Here is a 17,299-nt window from a genome sequence, read left to right as displayed (position 1 = left end):
ACCTGAAGCTAACGCAGAAATAAGAAACGGGCCGTGGGGATGTGGGCAGAGCACCAAAAACATTGCTACACCTATCTCACAAGTCTTAGAATTTAAATATAAATGATACCTAACACCTGTATAATGCTTACAATCTGCTGGACATTATTCTCAGTGCTCTACGTTCGTAAATTATTTAATTTGTACTTCATTAATAGTGAGAAATTACCTTGGACAGTTCACACCAAATCCAGTTAGTGGGTTAGAATTCTTAAGTTGGGAACTTCTGAGGAAGGCAATTGGGAGCCATTGATGTGTATATTAGAGAAGTAACATAATCAGATCTTAAAGAAAATATTCAACATCAGTGTGCAGAATGGACATGAGGGGGTGGAATGGAATCAGGTGGTGCTGTCTAGGCAAGGGACCAAGGTCTAAGCAGGTCAGTGTGGTTGGAATCTAATTTTCACTCAGTTGAGGTAAGGGATCTGTGAGTTTATAAAGAGTGCTAGGTGCTGCTCCTGCCTGTTAGTAGGGGAGGCACAACTATAATACCAGGGAGAACACGGGAAGTTCCTTAAGAGGGATACAGACAAAGTGCTGTGGATGTGCAGAGTTGGCTGGGGTTGCTTCTGTTTTGGAAGAAGTGGTGGGGGAAATAGAGAAGGCATTTGAAGGCTGTGGAATGGGCAGAGTTTGGCTCTGTGGAGATGGAGGGAAGTATTCTGAGAAGGGGAAGAATGTGTATGGTCCAGTTTGTAGAGTATATGCCAAGAAGAAAGGGTGAAAAAAGATAAGCCTTGGAAAATTGATTGAGCCTTTGGATACACTGGCTAGCTTCAGGGTAATGGATACTTTTTGGTGGAGAACAAGGGAGACCTAAGTCCTGTGTCCTCCGACCTTTTTTCAGTGCCTGTCATATTCTCTTGGGACACTTGGAGGGCCAACGATTGCATAAAGTATATACAAGGAAGGCCTCCTAAACTTTGGTTGTCTGGTCATAGAGTCTAGTAGTTCTTACTTTGGGGTCCACAGAAAGCCTCCAAGAACTGAATTAATCCCTGAAATCATGTGTAATATTTTTTGAGGAGAGGAGGTTATTCTTGCCCCAGAAAAGGTTAAGGAAGCCCTGATCTAGGGCAGCCTCTTTGCGTTACTGATGGTGCCACTGTGAACTCAGAGAGGGTGGTTTATGACAGAATTGGGGCTAGAATCCAGATCCCCTGGGGCCCAGCCCGGGTTGGTGCCCCTTCCACTGTCACTCTGGCCCTGTCCAACACCATACAGCTCAGTGGTAGTAATGAGCCCTAATTTAATTTTCCCATCAGACCGTTTTTCTGAATCCCAAATCTGCATATCTATCTGTCTACTGGATCTCTCCATTTGTGCTACACAGGGCTCTAAATCTTACTATGTCCAAAACTGAATTCTTGAACTTCTCTCTCCAATCTTGCTCCTTCCTTGAACTAATCCATCTCATTAAATGTCACCGTCATTTATCCACTCAAGCTAGGAACCTGAAGCCTTTCTTGATACCTCCCTATCCTCTCACTCTTGCCATCCAGTCTGTCCCAAGTTCTTAATGAGTCAACCTCCTAAATAATTCTCAAACCTGTTCACTTATCTCCATCTCTACTACTACTATGCCAGCTTAAGTCCCCACCAACATCCATCTGAGCAATTAGAGTAGCCTGCCAACTTGTTTCCCTACTCCCAACTTATTCTGTTCTGACCTGTTGTGACCCTCCAGTCTATTCTTCTCACAAAAAATGGAATGATCTTGATACTCTCTAAAAACCCTGTTGCACTTTTAATCAAATACTCAATAGAATTTCTTAGTTCTTCATACATGCTTTCCCCCTTGCCAGGACTGTGCTTCCTCTCCTACTGTTAACCTGGGTTACTTTTACTTATCTTTCAGAACTCAGCTTAAATGGCATTTCCTGAGAGAGGCCTTGCCTATTACTCTCTTTCCTCAAAGCTGGTTCTCCCCTCCTTTCCAGGGCTTATTTCAGTTTGCAATTATGTATTCATTCATGTGATTATTTGTCTCATGCCTTACTCCTCTCTGTACTCTTAGCTCTGAGATCTGGTCCATTCACTTCTGTAGAAGTCCTTTCTCTGTACTGGCACAGAGTAGGCTCTCAATAAATATTTGTTGAGTGAATGAAGTAGTGGCTACAGAGACCACTGTAACAACTTGACTTGAGAGAATCAGGGGGACCTGGGGTAGTGACTGTCTCTCTCAGGGCCTAACTGTCCTCAAAAGCAAATTGAGGGAATTGGATAAGCTCTGGCTTTGGGGTCAAATGGCCCATGACCTGTTTTTTTAATGGCCTATGAGCTATGTGTAAAGGATGATGAAAAGCAAACACAACAATAAAAAGACAAAATCCATTAAAAATGGGCAAAGGACTTTAGACATTTCTTCAGAGAAGATATACAAATGGCCAATAAGTACATGAAAAGAAGCTCGATACCGCTAGTCATTAGATAAATGCAAATCAAAACCACAGTGAGACACACTTCACACCCATTGGGATGACTGCTATTCAAAACAAAACAAAACACTGTAAGTAACCAGGGTGGGCAAGGATGTGGAGAAATTGGAATCTTGTGCACTGCTGGCGGTACAGCTGCTGTGGAAAACAGTATGACGATTCCTCAAAAAATTACAATTACCATATGGCTCAGTAATTTCATTTCTTGAGTATATACCCAAAGAATTGAAAGCAGGGACTTGAACACCCTTGTTCATAGTTGCATTATTCACGATAGTCAAAAGGTGGAAGTAACCCACATGGCCACTAACAGATGAATGGATAAACAAAATGTGATATATACATTTACTCAGTTTTAAAACGGAAGGAGATTCTGACACATGCTACAGCATGGATGTAACTTGCAGACATGATGCTAAGAGAAATAAGCCAGTCCCAGAAGGATGAATATTATGACTCCTTTTATAAGAGGTTCCTAGGGTAGTCATATTCATAGAGACAGAAAGTAGAGTGGTAGTTGTGAGGGACTAGAGGGTAGGAGTGGAATGAGGAGTTAGTGTTTAACCGGTACAGTCAGTTTTACAAGATGAAAAAAGTTCTGGAGACTGATGGTGGTTGATGGTTGCACAATTATGTGAATGTACTTAATGCTACGGAACTCACACTTAAAAGTGGTTATAATGGTAAATTTTATTTTTTGTATATTTTGTTATACATATTTTACAATAAAAACAAACACAACCAAACCAAACAAACGAAAAGAAGAATGTGTGACAAAGACCATATGGTCCCCTAAGACTTTTACTATCTGGCCCTTTACTGAAAAAGTTTGCCTATTCCTGCTAGAGTTAGGGGCACCCTCAACTCCACCTTTCTGTATGTGGAGCCAGCCCTTCTGCAAATGTTTTTTTCTTTCTTTTTTTTTTTGATTTTTTTTTCTTTTGGTATCTTTAATATACAATTACATGAGCAACATTGTGGTAACTAGATTCCCCCCATTATCAAGTCCCCACCACATACCCCATTACAGTCACTGTCCATCAGTGTAGTAAGATGCTATAGAGTCACTACTACTTGTCTTCTCTGCTATACAGCCTTCCCTGTGCTGCCCCCCTACATTATGTGTGCTTATCGTAATGCCCTTTATTCCCTTTCTCCCTCCCTTCTTCCACCCCATAGTCCCTTTCCTTTTGGCAGCTGTTAGTCCATTCTTGGGTTCTGTGAGTCTGCTGCTGTTTTATTCTTTCAGTTTTTGCTTTGTTCTTATACTCCACAGATGAGGGAAATCATTTGATACTTGTCTTTCTCCGCCTGCCTTATTTCACTGAGCATAATCCTCTCTAGCTCCATCCGTGTTGTTGCAAGTGGTAGGATGTGTTTTCTTCTTGTGGCTGAATAATATTCCATTGTGTATATGTACCACATCTTCTTTATCCATTCATCTACTGATGGACACTTAGGTTGCTTCCATTTCTTGGCTATTGTAAATAGTGCTGCGATAAACATAGGGGTGCATATGTCTTTTTCAAACTGGGCTGCTGCATTCTTAGGGTAAATTCCTAGAAGTGGAATTCCTGGGTCAAATGGTATTTCTATTTTTAGTTTTTTGAGGAATCTCCATACTGCTTTCCACAATGGATGAACTAGTTTACATTCCCACCAGCAGTGTAGGAGGGTTCCCCTTTCTCCACAACCTCACCAACATTTGTTGTTGTTTGTGTTTTAGATGGTGGCCATCCTAGCTGGTGTGAGGTGATATCTTACTGTGGTTTTAATTTGCATTTCTCTGCTGATTAGCGATGTGGAGCATCTTTTCATGTGTCTGTTGGCCATCTGAATTTCTTCTTTGGTGAAGTGTCTGTTCAGATCCTCTGCCATTTTTTAATTTGATTATTTGCTTTTTGTTTGTTGAGGTGCATGAGTTCTTTGTATGTTTTGGATGTCAACCCCTTATCAGATATGTCATTTATGAATATATTCTCCTATACTGTAGGATGCCTTTTTGTTCTACTGATGGTGTCCTTTGCTGTATGGAAGCTATTTAGTTTGATATAGTCCCACTTGTTCATTTTTGCTTTTGTTTCCCTTGCCCATGGAGATATGTTCATGAAGAAGCTGTTCCTGTTTATATTCAAGAGAGTTTTGCCTATGTTTTCTTCTAAGAGTTTTATGGTTTCATGACTTACATTCAGGTCTTTGATCCATTTTGAGTGTACTTTTGTGTATGGGGTTAGAGAATAATCCAGTTTCATTGTTTTACACGTGGCTGTCCAGTTTTGCCAATACCAGCTGTTGAAGAGGCTGTCATTTCCCCATTGTGTATCCATGGCTCCCTTATCGTATATTAATTGACCATATATGCTTGGGTTAATATTTGGACTCTCTATTCCATTAAATGTTTTTTTCTTTTATCACAGCAACCTGGGAGGCCCAAAAGTAGGCTAAACACCACCATTCATGGGAATTTCGAGTATTAGCAGTTCTGAAAAGTAGACATTTTTTTCGCCTATCCAGCCCTAGAGGACGCAGGCAGGGCAAAGGGTTGTCTTTTTGTAGGAAAGCTTTGAGTTGAGGACTGGGGTTTAGTGTGGAAGGGCTCCTGGTGAGAGTGTCAACGTCCCGGGAAATCCAGTCCCCTGCTAGAACCAGAAGCAGTGAACCCCAGATTCTTTTTTTGATTCAACATTTATATACATGATAATTCTAGGTACCAGCTATCACCATACCAAGTTGTTACAATATTTTGACTATATTCCTTATGCTATACATTACATCCCGGTTACTTACTTATTTTACAATTGGAAGTGCATGTGTATATATATATATATTTTTTTTGTGTGTGAGGGCATCTCTCATATTTATTGATCAAATGGTTGTGGACAACAATAAAATTCTCTATAGGGGGGTCAATGCTCAATGCACAATCATTAAACCACCCCAAGCCTAATTTTCGTCAGTCTCCAATCTTTTGAAGCTTAACGAACAAGTTCTTACATGGAGTACAAATTCTTACATAGTGAATAAGTTACATGGTGAACATTACAGGGGCAGTCATCTCAGAAGCTTTCGGTTTTGTTCCTGCATTATGAACTATAAACAGTCAGTTCAAATATGAATATTCATTTGATTTTTATACTTGATTTATATGTGGATACCACATTTCTCTCTTTATTATTATTATTTTTAATAAAATGCTGAAGTGGTAGGTAGATACAAGATAAAGGTAGAAAACATAGTTTAGTGTTGTAAGAGAGCAGATGTAGATGATCAGGTGTGTGCCTGTAGACTATGTGTTAATCCAAGCTAGACACGGGCAATAAAACATCCACATATGCAGAAGATTTCTCTCAGAACGGGGGGGGTGAGGTTCTAAGCCTCCCCTCTGTTGATCCCCCTTTTCTCACCTGATGGCCCCCCTGTGACTGTGCCTGTCTTAGGTTGTTCCTCCCTTGAGGAATCTTACCCGTCTCTGGCTAACCAGTCATCTTCCGGGGCCATACAGGGAAATGTAAAGTTGATCAGTGAGAGAGAAGCCTTATTGTTTGAAAAGGTTAGCTTTTTACTTCTTTGCATATTTATGCCCTGTGGCTTCTATGCCCAATATTTGTCTTGAGGTGTCTTTACCCCTTGGAAGAATTATGATACTCGGTAAATTCGATATATGGCACGAAATCTATTTAAGGGTTGTAATTAGGAAGGAAGAAGAAAAGCTATAGAAGTAGCAGGCAGAAGACAACATGGGAAGATTGATTATTTCTTTGACATATCTTCTTGTAGAGTAACTTCAGCATGTATAGTTTTTAAACTACTAACTAAATTGTGCACACACATTAACATAATAGGAGTACAGTTACGTAACCAAAGCATACCTGTAATTACCAGCCATCTCCAGTGAAACCAAGAAAACCAGTTAGGCACCTTAGGCATTTGTGAAAAGTTATCTATGATATGGTGGATATTGTCCAACTGAACTTGAACAGTCTGAGAGAAATCAGATAAATTAAAAGAACCCATTCCTGGGGACTGTTCACATCCCATATGTTCTTTTAACAGTAAATAGTCTGTAGTTGTAAGATTTTGGAGCGCTACAATTTGCACTTCTCCTAATTCTTGGTTGAGTTCCAACCGTATAGAACCAGTCAAATTTGTTGTTTTACTGTATGCACAGGCCAGCTTAGATATCTCCTTCTTCATTCCCATGACAATTCCAGGAATTGGTGGGATGAGTGCATCTACACCTGTAGCAGTGCGTGGATCTTTGTTGGGGTTTTTTTGATGATCATCTTCTGGCATGAGTCCTCCCGAGAGTGCTGATGTTGAAAGTTCTTTTTCATATCGTATCTTAGTTCATTTTCGGTGAACCCCAGATTCTTACATGCTTGTGTACACATGCCTGTGCCCACACACACCCTTTCACTCACTCACTTTTGGGCCAGGGGAGGGCCCTGGGCCTGCCAAGATAAAGAGTAGGTTATGAATCAATACCATTTGCAAACTCAAGAGACTCTGAAGTAATCTCAGGAATTACTGCAGTGGCCACCTAACCCTTCTCCCAGTTCTGTTCTTGCCCTCTGGAGCCTCCTCACATAGCAACCAGAGTCAGTCTTTAGAATGTAAATCAGATTATGCCTCTTCTTCCCAGTGGCTTCTCATCATCCTTAGAATGAAACCTGAAGGCATTCCCTGGCCTCATGGGACCCTCACTGCCTCTTCTGCTGGTTCCCTACCATTCTCCTCTTGCTCACTGGATTCCAGTCACATCAGTCCTGTGATTTTTGAAAATTTTACTAAAATAATCTTACTACAGAAGGGGGCGGAAGATGGCGGCGTGAGTAGAGCAGCGGAAATCTCCTCCCAAAACCACATATATCTATGAAAATATAACAAAGACAACCCTTCCTAGAATAAAGACCAGAGGACACAGGACAATATCCAGACCACATCCACACCTGAGAGAACCCAGCGCTTCGCGAAGGGGGAGAGGAGGTCCACAAACAAACAAGAAGGGAAGTTCTTCCAGCCGTCCCAGCTCTGCAAACTATTCCTATCACCATGAAAAGGCAAAGCTACAGGCAGACAAAGATCACAGAGACAACACCAGAGAAGGAGACAGACCTAACCAGTCTTCCTGACAAAGAATTCAAAATAAGAATCATAAACATGCTGACAGAGATGCAGAGAAATACGCAAGAGAAATGGGATGAAGTCCGGAGGGAGATCACAGATGCCAGAAAGGAGATTGCAGAAATGAAACAAACTCTGGAAGGGTTTATAAGCAGAATGGATAGGATGCAAGAGGCCATTGATGGAATTGAAACCAGAGAACAGGAACGCATAGAAGCTGACATAGAGAGAGACAGAAGGATCTCCAGGAATGAAACAATATTAAGAGAACTGTGTGACCAATCCAAAAGGAACAATATCTGTATTATAGGGGTTCCAGAAGAAGAAGAGAGAGGAAAAGAGATGGAAAGTATCTTAGAAGAAATAATTGCTGAAAACATCCCCAAACTGGAGGAGGAAATAATCGAACAGACCACGAAAATACACAGAACCCCGAACAGAAAGGATCCAAGGAGGACAACACCAAGACACATAATAATTAAAATGGCAAAGATCAAGGACAAGGAAAGAGTTTTAAAGGCAGCTAGACAGAAAAAGGTCACCTATAAAGGAAAACCCATCAGGCTAACATCAGACTTCTCCACAGAAACCCTACAGGCCAGAAGAGAATGGCATGATATATTTAATACAATGAAACAGAAGGGCCTTGAACCAAGGATACTATATCCAGCACGACTATCATTCAAATATGACGGTGGGATTAAACAATTCCCAGACAAACAAAAGCTGAGGGAATTTGCTTCCCACAAACCACCTCTACAGAACATTTTAGAGGGACTGCTCTAGATGGGAGCACTCCTAGAAAGAGCACAGCACAAAACACCCAACATATGAAGAATGGAGGAGGAGGAATAAGAAGGGAGAGAAGAAAAGAATCTCCAGACAGTGTATATAACAGCTCAATAAGCGAGCTAAGTTAGGCAGTAAGATACTAAAGAGGCTAACCTTGAACCTTTGGTAACCACGAATTTAAAGCCTGCAATGGTAATAAGTACATATCTTTCAATAGTCACCCTAAATGTTAATGGGCTGAATGCACCAATCAAAAGACATAGAGTAATAGAATGGATAAAAAAGCAAGACCCATCTATATGCTGCTTACAAGAAACTCACCTCAAACCCAAAGACATGTACAGACTAAAAGTCAAGGGATGGAAAAACATATTTCAAGCAAACAACAGTGAGAAGAAAGCAGGGGTTGCAGTACTAATATCAGACAAAATAGACTTCAAAAGAAAGTAACAAGAGATAAAGAAGGACACTACATAATGATAAAAGGCTCAGTCCAACAAGAGGATATAACCATTCTAAATATATATGCACCCAACACAGGAGCACCAGCATATGTGAAACAAATACTAACAGAACTAAAGGGGGATATAGACTGCAATGCATTCATTCTAGGAGACTTCAACACACCACTCACCCCAAAGGATAGATCCACTGGGCAGAAAATAAGGACACGGAAGCACTGAACAACACAGTAGAGCAGATGGACCTAATAGACATCTATAGAATTCTACATCCAAAAGCAACAGGATATACATTCTTCTCAAGTGCACATGGAATATTCTCCAGAATAGACCACATACTAGGCCACAAAAAGAGCCTCAGAAAATTCCAAAAGATTGAAATCCTACCAACCAACTTTTCAGACCACAAAGGCATAAAACTAGAAATAAACTGTACAAAGAAAGCAAAGAGGCTCACAAACACATGGAGGCTTAACAACACGCTCCTAAATAATCAATGGATCAATGACCAAATCAAAATGGAGATCCAGCAATATATGGAAACAAACGACAACAAGAACACTAAGCCCCAACTTCTGTGGAACACAGCAAAAGCAGTCTTAAGAGGAAAGTATATAGCAATCCAAGCATATTTAAAAAAGGAAGAACAATCCCAAAGGAATGGTCTAATGTCACAATTATCGAAATTGGAAAAAGAAGAACCGATGAGGCCTAAGGTCAGCAGAAGGAGGGACATAATAAAGATCAGAGAAGAAATAAATAAAATTGAGAAGAATAAAACAATAGCAAAAATCAATGAAACCAAGAGCTGGTTCTTCGAGAAAATAAACAAAATAGATAAGCCTCTAGCCAGACTTATTAAGAAGAAAAAAGAGTCAACACAAATCAACAGTATCAGAAACGAGAAAGGAAAAATCACGACGGACCCCACAGAAATACAAAGAATTATTAGAGAATACTATGAAAACCTATATACTAACAAGCTGGGAAACCTAGGAGAAACGGACAACTCCTAGAAAAATACAACCTTCCACGATTGACCCAGAAAGAAACAGAAAATCTAAACAGACCAATTACCAGCAAAGAAATTGAAGTGGTAATCAAAAAACTATCCAAAGAACAAAACCCCCGGGCCAGATGGATTTACCTCGGAATTTTATCAGACATACAGGGAAGACATAATACCCATTCTCCTTAGAGTTTTCCAAAAAATAGAGGAGGAGGGGATACTCCCAAACTCATTCTATAAAGCTAACATCACCCTAATACCAAAACCAGGCAAAGACCCCACCAAAAAAGAAAACTACAGACCAATATCCCTGATGAATGTAGATGCAAAAATACTCAACAAAATATTAGCAAACCGAATTCAAAAACACATCAAAAGGATCATACATCGTGACCAAGTGGGATTCATCCCAGGGATGCAAGGATGGTACAACATTCGAAAGTCCATCAACATCATCCACCACATCAACAAAAAGAAAGACAAAAACCACATGATCATCTCCATAGATGCTGAAAAAGCATTTGACAAAGTTCAACATCCATTCATGATAGAAACTCTCAGCAAAATGGAAATAGAGGGCAAGTACCTCAACATAATAAAGGCCATCTAGGATAAACCCACAGCCAACATTATATTGAACAGCGAGAAGCTGAAAGCATTTCCTCTGAGATCGGGAACTAGACAGGGATGCCCACTCTCTCCACTGTTATTTAACATAGTACTGGAGGTCCTAGCCATGGCAATCAGACAAAACAAAGGAATCCAGATTGGTAAAGAAGAAGTTAAACTGTCACTATTTGCAGATGACATGATACTGTACATAAAAAACCCTAAAGACTCCACCCCAAAACTACTAGAACTGATATCGGAATACAGCAAAGTTGCAGGATACAAAATCAACACACAGAAATCTGTGGCTTTCCTATACACTAACAATGAACCAACAGAAAGAGAAATCAGGAAAACAACTCCATTCACAATTGCATCAAAAAAAAAAAAATACCTAGGAATAAACCTAACCAAGGAAGTGAAAGACTTATACTCTGAAAACTACAAGTCACTCTTAAGAGAAATTAAAGGGGACACTAGCAGATGGAAACTCATCCCATGCTCGTGGCTAGGAAGAATTAATATCGTCAAAATGGCCATCCTGCCCAAAGCAATATACAGATTTGATGCAATCCCTATGAAACTACCAGCAACATTCTTCAATGAACTGGAACAAATAATTCAAAAATTCATATGGAAACACCAAAGACCCCGAATAGCCAAAGCAATCCTGAGAAAGAAGAATAAAGTAGGGGGGATCTCACTCCCCAACTTCAAGCTCTACTATAAAGCCATAGTAATCAAGACAATTTGGTACTGGCACAAGAGCAGAGCCACAGACCAATGGAACAGACTGGAGAATCCAGACATTAACCCAGACATATATGGTCAATTAATATTTGATAAAGGAGCCATGGACATACAATGGCGAAATGTCAGTCTCTTCAACAGGTGGTGCTGGCAAAACTGGACAACTACATGTAGGAGAATGAAACTGGACCATTGTCTAACCCCATATACAAAAGTAAACTCAAAATGGATCAAAGACCTGAATGTAAGTCATGAAACCATTAAACTCTTGGAAGAAAACATAGACAAAAACCTGTTAGACATAAACATGAGTGACCTCTTCTTGAACATATCTCCCCGGGCAAGGAAAACAACAGCAAAAATGAATAAGTGGGACTATATTAAGCTGAAAAGCTTCTGTACAGCAAAAGATACCATCAATAGAACAAAAAGGAACCCTACAGTATGGGAGAGTATATTTGAAAATGACACATCCGATAAAGGCTTGACATCCAGAATATATAAAGAGCTCACATGCCTCAACAAACAAAAAACAAATAACCCAATTAAAAAATGGGCAGAGGAACTGAACAGACAGTTCTCCAAAAAAGAAATACAGATGGCCAACAGACACATGAAAAGATGCTCCACATCGCTAATTATCAGAGAAATGCAAATTAAAACTACAATGAGGTATCACCTCACACCAGTAAGGATGGCTGCCATCCAAAAGACAAACAACAACAAATGTTGGCGAGGCTGTGGAGAAAGGGGAACCCTCCTACACTGCTGGTGGGAATGTAAGTTAGTTCAACCATTGTGGGAAGCAGTATGGAGGTACATCAAAATGCTCAAAACAGACCTACCATTTGACCCAGGAATTGCACTCCTAGGAATTTACCCTAAGAATGCAGCAATCAAGTATGAGAAAGATCAGTGCACCCCTATGTTTATCACAGCACTATTTACAATAGCCAAGAATTGGAAGCAACCTAAATGTCCATGGATAGATGAATGGATAAAGAAGATGTGGTACATATACACAGTGGAATACTACTCAGCCATAGGAAAAGGGCAAATCCAACCATTTGCAGCAACATGGATGGAGCTGGAGAGTATTATGCTCAGTGAAACAAGCCAAGCGGAGAAAGAGAAATACCAAATGATTTCACTTATCTGTGGAATATAAGAACAAAGGAAAAACTGAAGGAACAAAACAGCAGCAGAATCACAGAACTCAGGAATGGACTAACAGGTACCAAAGGGAAAGGGACTGGGGAGGATGGGTGGGTAGGGAGGTATAAGGGGGGGGAGAAGTAGGGGGGTATTAAGATTAGCATGCATGGGGGGGTAGGAGAAAAGGGAGGGCTGTACAACACAGAGAAGGCAAGTAGTGATTCTACAACAGTTTGCTATGTTGATGGACAGTGACTGTAAAGGGGTTTATAGGGGGGACCTGGTATAGGGGAGAGCCTAGTAAACATAATATTCGTCATGTAAGTGTAGATTAGTGATACAAAAAAAAAAAAATGGCAGTTCCTGTGTGGTAACCTCCAATGAGTTCTACGCAAGAGTATAAAGGCCATATAAAAGTGTAGGAAAAGGGTCTGTGTTTATACAGAGGATCAAAGCCTAATTGGGCTACCCCGAAAATGAACTAAGATACAATATGAAAAAGAACTTCCAACATCAGCACTCTCTGGAAGACTTATGCCAGAAGATGATCACCAAAAAACCCCAACAAAGATCCACGCACTGCTACAGGTGTAGATGCACTCATCCCACCAATTCCTGGAATTGTCATGGGAATGAAGAAGGAGATATCTAAGCTGGCCTGTGCATACAGTAAAACAACAAATTTGACTGGATCTATACTGTTGGAACTCAATCAAGAATTAGGAGAAGTGCAAATTGTAGCGCTCCAAAATCTTACAACTACAGACTATTTACTGTTAAAAGAACATAAGGGATGTGAACATTCCCCAGGAATGGGTTGTTTTAATTTGTCTGATTTCTCTCAGACTGTTCAAGTTCAGTTGGACAATATCCACCATATCATAGATAACTTTTCACAAATGCCTAAGGTGCCTAACTGGTTTTCTTGGTTTCACTGGAGATGGCTGGTAATTACAGGTATGCTTTGCTTATGTAACTATACTCCTATTATGTTAATGTGTGTGCACAATTTAAGTAGTAGCTTAAAACCTATACATGCTGAAGTTACTCTACAAGAAGATATGTCAAAGAAATAATCTTCCCATGTTGTCTTCTGCCTGCTACTTCTATAGCTTTTCTTCTTCCTTCCTAATTACAACCCTTAAATAGATTTCGTGCCATATATCGAATTTACCGAGTATCGTAGTTCTTCCAAGGGGTAAAGACACCTCAAGACAAATATTGGGCATAGAAGCCACAGGGCATAAATATGCAAAGAAGTAAAAAGCTAACCTTTTCAAACAATAAGGCTTCTCTCTCACTGATCAACTTTACATTTCCCTGTATGGCCCCGGAAGATGACTGGTTAGCCAGAGATGGGTAAGATTCCTCAAGGGAAGAACAACCTAAGACAGGCACAGTCACAGGGGGGCCATCAGGTGAGAAAAGGGGGATCAACAGAGGTGAGGCTTAGAACCTCCCCCCCCCGTTCTGAGAGAAATCTTCTGCATATGTGGATATTTTATTGCCCTTGTCTAGCTTGGATTAACACATAGTCTACAGGCACACACCTGATCATCTACATCTGCTCTCTTACAACACTAAACTATGTTTTCTACCTTTATCTTGTATCTACCTACCACTTTAGCATTTTATTAAAAATAATAATAGTAAAGAGAGAAATGTGTTATCCACATATAAATCAAGTATAAAAATCAAATGAGTATTCATATTTGAACTGACTGTTTATAGTTCATAATGCATGAGCGAAACCGAAGGTTTCTGTGATGGCTGCCCTTGTACTGTTCACCATGTAAGAACTTATTCACTATGTAAGAATTTGTTCTCCATGTAAGAACTTGTTTGTTATGCCTCAGAAGATTGGAGACTGACGAAAATTAGGCTTGGGGTGGATTAATGATTGTGCATTGAGCTTGACTCCCCTATACAGAATTTTATTGTTGTTAACAACCATTTGATCAATAAATATGAGAGATGCCCTCACAAAAAAAAAAAAAAAAAGTACACACTTCCAATGGTAAAATAATAAGTAACCAGGATGTAATGAATATAGTCAAGATATTGTAACAGCTTGGTGTGGTGATAGCTCGTATCTAGAATTGTCATGTATATAAATGTTGAATCACTATGTTGTACACCTGAAACTAATGTAATGTAATACTGTGTGTCAACTACCCTTCAATAAAAAAAAAAAGAAAAAAAAAATCTTACTACACTGATAGATAGTGACTGCAATGGGGCTGGGGTAGGGACTTGATAATGTGGATGAATGTTGAAACCACAATGTTGCTCATGTGAAACTTTCATATGATTGTATATCAATGATACCTTAATTTAAAAAAAAGAGATAAAAAATTGTGCAAATATAGATATAACAAAATTTATCATTTCAACCCTTCTTGAGTGCACAGTTCAGTGGCATTAAGTACATTTCCCTTGTTGTGCAACCATCACCACTATCCATCTTTGGAACTTTTCTATCATCTCAAAATAAAATTCCATACTATTAAGCACTAACCCCTCATTCTCTTCTCTCCTGAGCCCATGATAACTACTATTCTACCTTATTTCTCTATGACTTTATTCTATGTACCTCGTATAAGTGAACATACAAATACCGTGTAGTATTTTTCCTTTTGTGTCTGGCTCATTTCACTTAACATAGATTTTCAGGGTTTATCCATGTTGTTGCGTGTGTCAGAATTTCCTTCCTTTTTAAGTTTGAATAATGTGTCATTGAATGTATATATCAACATTTTGCTTATCCAGTTGTCTTTTGATGGACGTTGGAATGGTTTCTACCTTTTGGCTCTTGTGACTAATGCTACTGTGAACATTAAGTGTACAAATGTCCATTAAAGCCCCGCTTTCAGTTCTTTTGGGTGTATACGCAGAAGTGGAATTGCTGGATCATATGACCACAGTGTGTTTAATGCTTTGAGGAGCTGCCGTCCTGCCTACCGCGGCAGCCGCACCATTGCACATTCCCAACCAGCAGTGCCCAGCGGTTCCAATTTCTCCACTTCCTCTTCAGCACTTGTTATTTTCTGGCTTTAGGATAATGATCATTCTAATGGGTGTGAAAGGGGTCTCTGGTGGTATTTTTTTCAAGCTCACCAAACACATTCCTGCTTTAGAGCCTTTACACTTGCTAGTCCTTCTGCTTAACACATTCTTCTCCCAGCAGGTGTGTATTCCACTCTGATGCCTTACTCAGATTTCCCTGACCACCTATTCAATTTTCTGCCCCAGCACCTTTCCTCTAGTGTATGTTAGTACATCTCAGTGCTACACATTGGGTTGCACCCACTTGCTTACCATTGGTCTCCAATTAGAATGTAAAAGATCCAGAAGGAAGGGACTTCTGCTATGTCGCTAGCACCTAGAACAATGTCTAGACCTTGGTATGTGCTCATTAAATCCTTGTTGAATGATTTGATGAATATGCATTATTATTTTCTTAAGCAGTAATACTTTGTGACAAAGTGAAATTATTAGCCCAAAATAAAATATACTTAGAAGCTTTTTCAAAATTGTCTTTCAGAAAGATGGTACTGACTTATACTCCCACTGGGTAGGTAGGAGACCACTCATCTCTCAGTTTGTAGCCCCCACCCTGACTCTCACAGACAGTGTGCTGCATGCCTGGTGCTTTAGCCAGAGCAGGCCCACACTGGACTTTTATTAAATCAAACTTTACAGTGTTCTTTCTGCTTCTTTTTCGTTTCATTTCCCTTTCACTGTGCGTGTTTTAGGGGAGGGGAGAAACATTTCCCCAAAACAGTATTTGACTTCACAAACTTATGTTAAGTGCCTTCTATGTGCCAGCCTCAGAGCCTGTTGCTAGGGATACAAACGTGAAGAGAGGGCTCCCTGTAGAGTTGCCCCATCTGGTCTGTTACCAGCTTCTCCATGTCTTGTTCCTGCAGTGTATCATTGTGAAATGTAGAAGTTAAAGTTGATAATTTTAGAATTTGATGTTTTCCAATCAGATGATTCCCTAGAGTGTGTGACTTGGTGTAGAAAATACATGCTATAACTAATCTTAACAAGAAAGGCCAGAAATTTTTGCTTCTTACATCTGCCATGTGTTGAGAATGGATGGAAATTAAAATTCAGAGTATTGGGCAATGTTGGGAATTGTGACTGTGCCTTTATAATCCCCTTGGCTTCTTAGCACTGGTAGTTAAGACAATGGACTTTGGAGTCCAGCTGCCTGGATATTGGCTCCATGAGTAACCTAGTTTGTGACCTTGAGCAAATATTTAACCTCTGTGTGCCTTGGCTTCTCATCTGAAAAATGGGAATTATGGCAGGCCCTCGTTGCCAGCGTTGTTGTGAGGCTTGATCAGGTAAGGCACTTAGCACGGTGCCTGGCACAGAGTGAACACTTCCTGCATGTTAGCTCCTGCTTGTGATCATTGCCGTCCCACCTTCCATGCACTGGAAATGTTAGTGTTACCCACAGCTCCCACGGCTCATGTCTGAGGCTGCCCTCTCCCCCACCCCTTCTCCTGTTCCAGCGCTGGTTGACCTAACACTATACCAGTGATTCTCAAAGTGGTCAGCGTATAAAGGATTTGGGGAAACAGAACAAAATTGAGGATCAGAAGAGTTCACTGTTCAGTTCAAATCTACAAATGAATAGAGTATATCACCATGAACAAGGTAGTGTGTGGGCATGGTGGGACTTTAGAGCTGAGTAAGACATCCCTTCTGTTCTCTAACAGGTCACACAGTATAGTGAGCAATGAGTTCTGAGGCAGGATGAAAGAGGTTCAACAGCAGTATTTAAGGAAAATGCTGTAGGGTTAAAGAGGAAGACATAATTCATATGATTGGCAGGATCAGGGAAGACTTCCCTGAGGAGGTGTTTTTGTACAAGACCTTGAGTGGAATAAAGACTATATTGCAGCAGG

The 17,299-nt window shown here is 40.1% G+C and overlaps 1 protein-coding gene across 5 annotated transcripts in view; it reads left to right on the top strand.

The window, feature by feature from the left end:
• Positions 1–17,299, top strand: part of DNAJC17 (DnaJ heat shock protein family (Hsp40) member C17) — a 47,643-nt gene that overhangs the window by 1,101 nt on the left and 29,243 nt on the right. The gene's annotated exons all lie outside the window — the stretch shown is intronic.

This window comes from Manis pentadactyla, chromosome 11, assembly GCF_030020395.1.
Source record: "Manis pentadactyla isolate mManPen7 chromosome 11, mManPen7.hap1, whole genome shotgun sequence".
Taxonomy (NCBI): Eukaryota; Metazoa; Chordata; class Mammalia; order Pholidota; family Manidae; genus Manis; species Manis pentadactyla.
Note: the sequence above shows the minus strand (reverse complement) of the source record. Positions and strands in the feature narration are given on the sequence as shown.